An 11016-nucleotide genomic window follows, 5' to 3' on the forward strand; every position below is an offset into this window, starting at 1 on the left:
AAGGCAGAGTGACAAAGAGTGAAGGAAAGAGAGATCTTCCATCTACTGGTTCTCTCCCCCAAATAAATACCAGCAACAGCCCAGGTTGGGCTAGGCTGAAGCCAGAAGGCAGGAACTCCATCCAGATCTCCTATGTGGATGACAGAGACACAAGTACCTGAGTCATCATCTGCTGCCTCCCAGGCACATCAGCAGGAAGTTGGATTGAAAATAGAGTAGCTGAGAGTTGAACCAGGCACTCCAACATGGAATGTGGGTCCCCCAAGCAACAGCTTAACCAGTTGTGCCACAACCCAGTGGATCCCATTTTTTCAGAACATGATTCTAAGGATGGCACTACTGATATAGTAAGGAGCACTCTATGGGGCTGGCATTGTGGCATGGCAGGTAAAGCCACTGCCTGCAATGCCAGCATCCCATATGGGAGCTGGTGTGAGTCCCAGCTGCTCCACTTCTGATCCAGCTCCCTGTTTATGGCCTGGGAAAAGCAGTGGAACATGGCCCAAGAGTTTGGGCCCCTACCACCCATGCGGGAGACCTGGATGAAGCTCCTGGCTCCCGGATCCAGCCTGGCCCAGTGCTGGCCCTGGTGGCCATCTGAGTAGTGAATTAGCACATGGAAGATCTCTCTTTCTCACTGGCTCTCCTTCTCTCTCTGTAACTAGATAAATAAATCTTAAAAAAAAAAAAAAAAAAAAGCACTCTTCTGTTGAAACCGTCACTTGAAGCACACAGGAAATGACAGAAGCATTTCAATGTCCTTATCACACCTGTTAGGGAAGTCCTCTTCGAAAGAACAGTGCCATTGTAAAGTCTGGAATACATCCAATTCAGTTATATTTCTTGAATAGCAACTATTTTTGTCATAACAACCGAAGTCTTATCATTTCAGGAATTGCTCATCTTTTGAGGAACTGGATCTAGGCAAGAGCTACCCAAAAAATGCATTTTATGAGAATATATAGAATTCCTCCTAACTTCTCCCTGTTGAAATCTTGTAATTTTCCTTCTTAATCCATCATTTGCCACCAAATGCATCAAACACAATGTAGAGAAGCCTTTCACTTTCTAGATAAGAAAAATTAGGTGTTTTGATTTATATGATTGCTCTAACTGCATTACCCATGTGGGAAAGTGTTGGCTAAGTCAACATGATTGAATTTTGTTCCAGGGGTCTCTCACTGCACTCTTATTTGATCTATGGAGTGATTTTGATGAGGAATCCATAGAAAATGAAATAGAGACATCCTTCACCCAAACAGAACAGATTAGCAAAGCTAATCTGCTTTTTGAGATTTGATCTTGGAGTTCATAAATTACCTGCTGACTTTGCATAGAACTCTATGCTATCCCTCAGGGAAATGGGTGTTTTGAGCATAAGCTCTGCTGAGATTTCATGTGATTCAACCATCTTGGCAGATGTATTACCAGTTGGGAAGTTGAATTTTTTGCTAAAGTTGTATTTATGCAACTGCACAATTGGTTTAAAAATGAAGACTGCAATTAGTTAATTGGGGTATAACAACATCAAACTACTAGCCAATCTGATTTTGCTCCACTAAATTGACAAGTAGTTAAAGTAAATGGGCTGTGTTAACCAGTTGATAAGGAATTGAGTAGATATAGTCTCTTCACACCAAAACATATGCATGTAATAGAAGTTAGATTACCCATAATCTGTTTTCTTTTCAGCTAGAGCAGCAATAAATTTTAGTGCTTGTGGTAAAACAGATGAATTGTTATAGCAATAAATATTCAATAAGCATTTGCTGAAATACAGTAAATAAAAATAATATATATACACTGACATTTCCATAACTATGAAAACACTAGCTTGTGTTCTGATAATAAAGAAGCTACTGAGAAAGAAAGAATAGCAACACCCAACAAATCCCCTTTGTATCACAGCTTAAAATTATTCCGGTTGTGGGGCGGGCATTCGCTGTAGACTAGGTAAGTCACCACTTGGGATGCCTGCATCTCATATCAGAGTGCCTGGTTCAAGTCTTGGCTACACTGCTTCCTATCCTGCTTCCTGCTAACGCACACACTGGCAGGCAGCAGAGGATGGCTCAGGTACTTCAGTCCCTTCCCCCGACATGGGAGACCTGATTCAGTTCCAAGCTCCTGGCTTTGGCTTAACCTAGAGAAGTCATTTGAAGCATGAACCAGAGGATGGAAGATCTCTTTCTGTAGTCTCTGTTTCTCTCTCTCTCTCTCTCTCTCTCTCTCTCTCTCAAATAAAATAAAATAAAATAAGTAATAAATTATTCTGGTTGAGTGACCAGATTTAGCACCCAAATCATAACATCTAAATACTGTTATCCAACTTAAAAGAATAAGGGCTCCTTGGAGAAATTGTTGATTGCAAGACAGAGAGCTAAAAGGGAAGATGAGCATTGGTAATCTTGTCCTACCTAAAAGTAAACAATGTTAAAAAAAAAAAAAAGATGGCGATATATCAAAACAAAATAAGAGGGGCTGGCACTGTGGCATAAAGGGAAAAGCCGCCACCTGCAGTGCCAGCATCCTATATGGATGCCAGTTTGAGTCCTGGCTGCTCCACTTCCAATCCAGCTCTCTGCTATGGCCTGGGAAAAGCAGTAGAGGATGGCCCAAGTCCTTGGGCCCCTGTACCCACATAGGAAACTCGGAAGAAGCCCCTGGCTCCTGGGTTCAGATTGGTGCAGCTCTGGCCATTGCGGCCACCTGGAGAATGAACCAACAGATGGAAGACTTCTCTTTCTCTCTCCCTCCCTCCTTCCCTCCCTCTCTGAAACTCTGCCTCTCAAATAAATAAATAAATATTTTTAAAAAATAAGAACCAGTTGGCCAAATTTAAGACAGCTTCAGTAATAAAATGACGATAGTAATAGATACTTGCCCAAAGGGTAAAATAAAATCCATTAATTCATACTTTAAATAATTGAATAAACAAATAAATGGAGAAGAAGAGAAAGCTCTACTTGCAGTAGAATTTTAATTAATAAATGCAGAAAGAGTGATGGAAAGAGAAAATTATCATTTGACAAATACCACAGTAATTGTTCCAGGCAAGAATTATCTTTGGGTATTAAGATTCACAGGCATAAGCATGAGAAACAAGATATTTACATGGTCTCAAAGTATCTCCCCATAAAATGCTTAATTAATTGCAAGCAAGGACATAGTAGCTTCCCAATGGAGAAACCTGTTAAACATCCCCTTAACCAAGTTACCAGAGTTAACAGCATCAGTTATGGGACAAATCAATCTCCTGTGCCTCTAGGTATATTGCACAACGAAGGACACAACAACACTTCTGTGGTATCGTCAAAAATGCACAGCCTGGATTTAATTATCAGGAAATATTAGACAAACCTTAGCTAAGGGGCCTTCTACTAAATAACTGATTAGGACTCTTCAAAAGTGCCAAGGTCATGAACAACAAAGAACCAGTATGTCACAGATTACAGGAAGCTAAGAAGATGTAACAACCAATTATGATGTGTTAGCTATGACTGGGTCCTGGACGAGAAAATGGTCATTACAGGGACAATTAGAGAAATGTGAATAAGTTCTCTATATTATACACTTGTATCACAGCAATGTTAACTTTCTGTTTTTATAACTTTTATTGTGGTTATGTGAGATGTTAACATTTGGGGAATCTGGGCATAAAGGAATTATTTATACTTTTCTTGCAACTTTTTATGTCTGAAATTATTTAAAAATGAAGCATTAAAAAGAAGACATATTTTTTATGATTCTGGATGTGTTTGGAGTTGGCAAGCAGAGGTAGGGTATTTTAAGAACCATCTTTGTTGAGGCCACATTGTATTGTCTATCAGAGACTTAAGTCAACCGCCAAGAGTGGGTGGCAGCAGCCTGAAGGTGCAGGAGTTCAGGTAAAGTCCAGTCCCTAGACTAAACTGACAAGCTTAACCCATGCCCGTGTCCACAATAGCCTGTTTATGACCACACATGCCTCAGACCCCACGCTGCTTCCAACTGCTCCCAAAATGGAGAGCAAACTTCATAATGGGACTGTGGACAAGTTACTTCTTCAATCTTCATTTATGAAACACAGCCAGTAATCACAGTTACAACTCAGGGCTATGGTGAGAATTACATTAAATAATGTATAGAGGAATTTTCTGGCACAGCAAAGCTCCTGATAAGCGTTAGCTGCTCTAATCATCATCTTCATCATCATCATCATTATTCTCTTGCTTACAGAGCCCTAGAAATTGCATCCCCAGACTATAGTCTCTCAATTGAGTCTGTCCAGCCTACTCACCACTCCAACCCCAGCATCAGCATCTCACACAGTGCCTGCACAGAGTAGACTCTCAATAAGTATGTTCTGCAAATGGAAGAAAAAAAATTTGGAATCTACACATAGTTTTTTTTCATAATGTGCATTTTCTATAAATTTTTGCAGGCCCCTGTATGCTTGAATTTAAAAAATTTCTGCACCAGAATAAACTTATCTTTTAATTTCATTTTCCACAAACTTTCTGAACTGTCCTTGTGTCTGGCACCAGCTTGCCTCTCAAATTATTTTGGACATAGACCTAGCTGCTATCACAAAGATCCAAACTGAAATGAATTTGAATAGGGCGGGCTGGCGCCTCGGCTCTCTTGGCTAATCCTCCGCCTGTGGCGCCGGCACCCCAAGTTCTAGTCCCGGTTGGGGTGCCGGATTCTGTCCCAGTTGCTCCTCTTCCAGTCCAGCTCTCTGCGGTAGCCCGGGAAGGCAGTGGAGGATGGCTCAAGTGCTTGGGTCCTGCACCCGCATGGAAGACCAGGAGGAGGCACCTGGCTCCTGGCTTTGGATCTATGCAGCGCACCAGCCGTAGCGGCCATTTGGGGGTTGAACCAATGAAAAAAGGAAGACCTTTCTCTCTGTCTCTATCTCTCACTAACTCTGCCTGTCAAAAAAAAAAAAATAGAATTTGAATAGGGCAGAAGTTTATTTTTCTCTCACATGACTGTCTGAGCACCAGCAACCTATTAGAGCAGGAAGCCTCCAATATCAGACTCCAGCTCCTTTCTCCATGTGTGGTCATTCCCAGAAGGCTCCTGACCTCTTCCACATTCCAGACAGCAGGAAGTGGGACAGGCCAGGAGTAAGGACACATCCTGAAAGGGCACAGCCAAAAGGATGTACACGTCACCTGTTTTCTTCTCACTGGCCAGAACCTAGACACAGGCCACACCCTGTTGCAAGAGAGGCTGGGACACATAGTCTTTATTCTGGGTAGCCACATGCCTCACTTAAACTTGGTAGTTTTGGTACTATAGGCGAAGGGGAGAATGCTATTTAGAAGCCACCAGCAATTTTGCCAATCTCTCCAGTTTCATCTCTCACATTATTTTTTTAAGAGGCAAAGATGCTAGAGAGAGAGAAAGAGATCTCATCTGCTGGCTCTCTACCCAAATGTCCATAATGGCTGAAGCCAGAGCCAAGAACTCAGCCCAGGACTCCAAGGCAGGAGGCAGAGACTCAACTACCTAAGCCATCACTTGCTGCTCCCTAGAGTCTGCATCACCAGGAAGCTGAAGTCAGGTGCTGGAAACGTCTGTCAACCCTAGGGGCTCCAGTGGAGGACACAGGCATCTTAACCAGAGTTTTGACTGCTGGACTACACACATAGCAGTCCTTTCTGGCTCACATTCCATCCACAGCCTTGTTGCACTTGGCCCAGCCGTGCACTTATGCTTCAGCCTAGTGTCTAACATGGTCTCAACCCCATTTAGAGAATTCCTGCTTTACCTTTCATGCCCAGGAGAGATGTGACTTTCTTTTTTGAAAAAATTATTTATTTATTTGAAAGTCAGAGTTACACAGAGACAGCAGAGGCAGAGAGAGAGAAAGAGAGAGAGGTCTTCCATCCGATGGTTCACTCCCCAAGTGGCCGCAATGGCCAGAGCTGTGCCGATCCAAAGCCAAGAGCCAGGAGCTTCTTCCTGGTCTCCCACGCAGGTGCAAGGGCCCAAAGACTTGAGCCATCTTCTACTGCTTTCCCAGGCCATAGCAGAAAGCTGGATCGGAAGTGGAGCAGCCGGGACTCGAACCGGCACCCATATGCAATGCCGGCACTGCAGGCCAGGGCATTAACCCGCTGTGCCACAGTGCTGGCACCAGTGTGACTTTTTCTAAGAAGCCCTCTTGAGCTCCCCCACCACCGCTCAGTTGGGACTCACTCCTCCTCTCTCCCTAAACTGTTTCTATGGTGGCATTTGCTGCGCCTGCACTACTCATCAATCTGTCTATCCCAGTGCAGTGCACACTCCCACGGGGCAGAGAACTTGTCTGTTTTGTACCCTGCACACTATGGCTCTTTAAATGTGTGTGCCAAATAACTATGCATATCCTTTTTGAGAATCTATATTATCATTTCCAAGCTACTGCCCCTTTACCTAGTGGAAGAATTTTCTTGGCAGAAATATGACCACCCCACCCCAGGCCCAAGCAGATAGTAGAGAAGGTACCAGTGAAATGAGACCCTTAGCTTATGAAAGAAAGGGATCTAGATGCTGCAGGCCTCACAGGACCCTGGAATGCTTCTCCTGCTCCTGACTTATGTCTATGACCAACAGAGACGCACCATCAACACCCACCTTGAGGAAGGAGTCCGCAGGACAGGAACTGTCCATGGACCCGAGGCAGAACATGCTTGCTTCCTGGGAAAGGAGAGGTAGTGTGGCAACATCAGGACTCTGCTGGTTGGAGTCACAGCACAGATGGCTCATGAACTTGAAAAGCCTGTTTAATGTTCAAAGCCTTTGATTTTTTTTTTCAATATTAATTTCTCCTTTGGTGCCTATAAGCCATGGGCAAAATTGCGTGAGCCAACCAGAAGGAACACTTCACCCAGAACACTAAATTTCCTTGCTTAATACCATTTCCTTCAGCTCACAATCAAAGTCTTCAATATGTGTTTGTGGATTCAGCATTTGTTTTTGTTTATTGGAGGAAAGACAGTGAAGGATACGGTTTCTGGCTTACCCGAGTCAACACAGGAAAAGAGAGAGAAAAAAAAAATCAAGTCCAGATGGAAGAACAAAAAGAAGTTATCATTTGTTAAGGATGATCTATTAAAGGAAACCTAATCCTAAATCTAATCCTAACCCTATTACTGGGCTTAGAATTCCTGACTTACCCTCTTTTCCATGATTAACACTGTTTTTCCCACTTCCAACACAGAGCTTTACGTGTAAGTTTGTGGATCGTGGATTTGCTTTTGTTTGTTTGAGGAAGGAAGAGTTCTTTCACCATAGGACACGGAGCACTCTGAGTGATCAGCTATTCTGAGTTTCATCCCATCTGATTTTCTTGCCAGCCACATAGACTCAAAGTTACAAAGCAGGGCTTGGAGTGATCTCCAGCTAGGAAATGACAGTGCCTTCTCAGCAGAGACCAAGACCTAGAAAAAGAAGCCCTTGCTACAAGTTTTTTCTCTGAATACCCAGAGAGGGTTAAGGGGTCCTAGGAATCTCTTGAAAAGAAGTTAATAAACCACAGATTGTTCGGGGTCCCTGGCCTATGCTGTTCTACGATCTCACCAGCTGGCGACACCCCTCTTCGAACAACCAGTCGTGCCCCTAACTGGTTGTTCATCAGGACACTGTGATTTGCACCTACTTTCTGGATGATGCATAACCAAATCTGGGCTCTGCAGTTGTGCCCTTTGCCAATGAGCAGAAAGCCATCACATGAAACAGTAACCATTGTTACACAAGCAATATCTTTATCTCAATGTGGACGTTGACAGGCTTGAAGTTCTGGAGTTTTTGCCAACCTACTCTGCACATCACAGAATATCTTCATGATGCCTTGAGGATTTGATCTCTCAAAAACAATATCTAAATGTGACTAAGTCTTCTCTTATTAAGTTTTTATGTATGTTCCTTGCAGTTGAAAGCCAGAGTGACAGATAAACAGAGAGAGAGGGAGAGACAGAGATCTTCTATCCACTGGTTCTCTCCCCCAAGTGCTCACAATAAGTAGGACTGGGCCAGGCCGAAGCCAAGAGCACAAATCTTAATCAGGGTCTCCTACATGGATGCAGGGGTCCAAGTACTTGAGCCATCACCTGTTATGTCCCTGGATGCACATTAGCAGAACACTAGCATCAAAAGCAGAGCCAAGCTCAAACCCAGATACTCCCACGTGAGATACAAGCATCCAACGTTATGTCTTACTGTTGCACCAAAGTTCTGCCCTTGTGACTAGAATTATTTTGTACATTTGTTTATTTGAAAGAGTGCCAGCAGGGGTAGGGGTGGAATCTTCCATTTGCTGGTTTACTCCCCAAAGAGCTGCCATAACCCAGGCAGGGCCAACCTGAAGCCAGGAGCCAGGAATTCCATGCAGGTCTCCCACATGGGTAGTGGGGGCCCACGCACTTGGGCTATCATCTGCTGCCTCTTAGGCCCATTAGCAGGAACCTGGATCAGAAGCAGAAGTAGAACTCAGTACCAGGCATTCTGATATGGGATGCTGGCATCTCAACAAAAGTTTAACCCACTGTGCTTTTTAAAAAAAAAAAATGATTATTTACTTATTCAAAGGATTGACAAAAACAGAGAGAGAGCGTATGTGTGAATAAGTTTTAAATGTGCATCTTTATTAACAATTAGGTCATTGAGGCCCCTGGTTGCATTTCAGATAAGAAAACAAGTAAATGATTCCTAAGTCATTCCATGTCAGCCAACTCCAAATCATGCCAAAATGGAAATAATTGCCTTCCCCATGCCCACAGAAAGGACATCTTCATTAACATTGCTAATTTGATTCAAAATATGGATGATACATGAGGATGATTCAAATCAGAAATTAGATCCTAATGAGGTATTTGGATTAGATAACTTGAAGTGCTCTTTTAAAAACCTGGTGGTGGGGAGGGGAGAAAGATTCTTCAGTAATCACTCACATATGAGGAAGGAGTTGGTGGTGGTTGTGCCTTCTTATGAAATAACCAAAGCCTCTTCTAGGTTTTTTAACTTGGCAGATAATAGTGTAGCTGTGGCAGTCTAAAATGAAAACTAGAAACTTTTTAACTGAGAAAGAGAGTTGAATATTGAGAGATAGGCTTCGCAATGAGATGGCCTAACTCCAGCAATTACTAACTGTGTGATTTTGGACAAGTTACTTCACATCTCTGAGCTTTGCCTGTGGACAGGGATGTAAGGAAGGGCAATCTTGGAGGGTCACTGTGAGCATGAAATACACGCACAGCACAGTGGTAGGACAGTACATTCATCTGAGGTTGCAAATTATCATCCACTGGTTGTCAAAGGAAGAAGGATCCTTTCTGCCCATTCATTGCAAATACAATGTTTCTTTTCAAAAATGAATGAACCAGGGCCAGCACTGTGGTGCAGCAGGTTAAAGCCCTGGCCTGCAGTGCCAGCATCCCATGTGGGTGCCGGCTTGAGTTCTGGCTCTTCCAGTTCTGATCCAGCTCCCTGATAATGCGCCTGGGAAAGCAGCAGAAGATGGTCCAAGTCCTTGGGCCCCTGTACCCACATGAGAGACTTGGAAGAAGCTCCTGGCTCCCAGCTTTAGACAGGCCCCGCTCTGGCCATCGCAGTCATTTGAGGAATGAACCAGCAGATGGAAGATATTTCTCTCTCTCTCTCTCTCTCTCTCTCGCTCTCTCTCTCTCTCCCCCTCTGCCTCTCTATAACTCTGCCTTTCGAATAAATAAATAAGTCTTTAAAAGCAATCAATAAATCAATCTCCAAAAAAAAGAAATGATCAAATTTATAAGTAAGATAAAATGAATGAACCATCAGCTTAACAAATATAAAAGGGCCAATACTGCTACCTTTGGGAAGAAGGTATTTGCACAAGCTGGCCATCAGGTGCATTCAAGTCCTGTTTAGCCCCACTTGGCACAGCTCTGCTAACTTAATGCCATTTGTTGGTGAGATAGCTTCCACAAAAAGTGTGTGTGTGCATGTGTGGAGTCTTCAAAGAGTTCACAGAAAATGCATACAATAAAAAACTATACATGGACTTCAATTCTTTTGCACCAAAATTAACTCATGCTAAATTGTTATAAACATGCTATGAAGATAAAGATACTACGAAGGATAAGACATCTGGTTGAGCCTCTCTCAGGGCCTGGTGAATTCATGTAAAATTGAAGCAAGAGCAAGAGACACTTGCATGGAAGAATGACCCTTCACCAGTGGTCGACGGGAAAAATGCTCCTGAAGCAGCCAGTAGTTGACAAACCGATAATTTGCTTTAGGAAGGGACGAGACAATGTTCAAGATGAAGGCTGAAGTTGCAGATCCTCCATGTCCACTTGTGAGGAAAACATTAATCGTGCTCATGCCCTAATTGAAAAGGACTGATGAATAACAATAGCATCAGTAGCTAGGGGCCGGTGCTGTGATATAGCAGGTAAAAGCTGCCCCTGCAGTGCCGGCATCCCACATGGGCACTGGTTCAAGTCCTGGATGCTCCACTTCCAATCCAGCTCTCTGCTATGGCCTGGGAAAGCAGTAGAAGATGGCCCAAGTCCTTGGGCCCCTGCACCCACATGGGAGACCCAGAAGCAGCTTCTGGCTCCTGATTTTGAATGGGCACAGCTCCAGCCGGTGCAGCCAATTGGAAAGTGAACCAGTGGATGGAAGACCTCTCTCTCTCTAAGGACTAAGCACAATCAGAGCCATGACCACCAAGAAGGGGTCCAGGTAAAGCAAACACTGATTGGTCAAGAGCAAAGGTCATGGCAACAGTTTCGGGGATGCTTGGAGTATTTTGCTTATTGAATTTCTGAAAGGTCAAAGAACAATAACATCTGCCTAGGAGGAGAGTGTTTTAAGAAACTCAAACAAAGATTTAGTGAAAAATATCTAGAAAAGTTTTATCAGAATGTCCTCCACCACACAATGTTTCTGCTCATTCCTCTCATCAAAAAATGGTGATTTTAGGGGCTGGCGCTGTGGCTTAGAGGGTTAAGCCACCACCTGCAATGCCAGCATCCCATATGGATGCCATTTCAAGTCCTGGCT

This window comes from Lepus europaeus, chromosome 2, assembly GCF_033115175.1.
Source record: "Lepus europaeus isolate LE1 chromosome 2, mLepTim1.pri, whole genome shotgun sequence".
Lineage (NCBI taxonomy): Eukaryota > Metazoa > Chordata > Mammalia > Lagomorpha > Leporidae > Lepus > Lepus europaeus.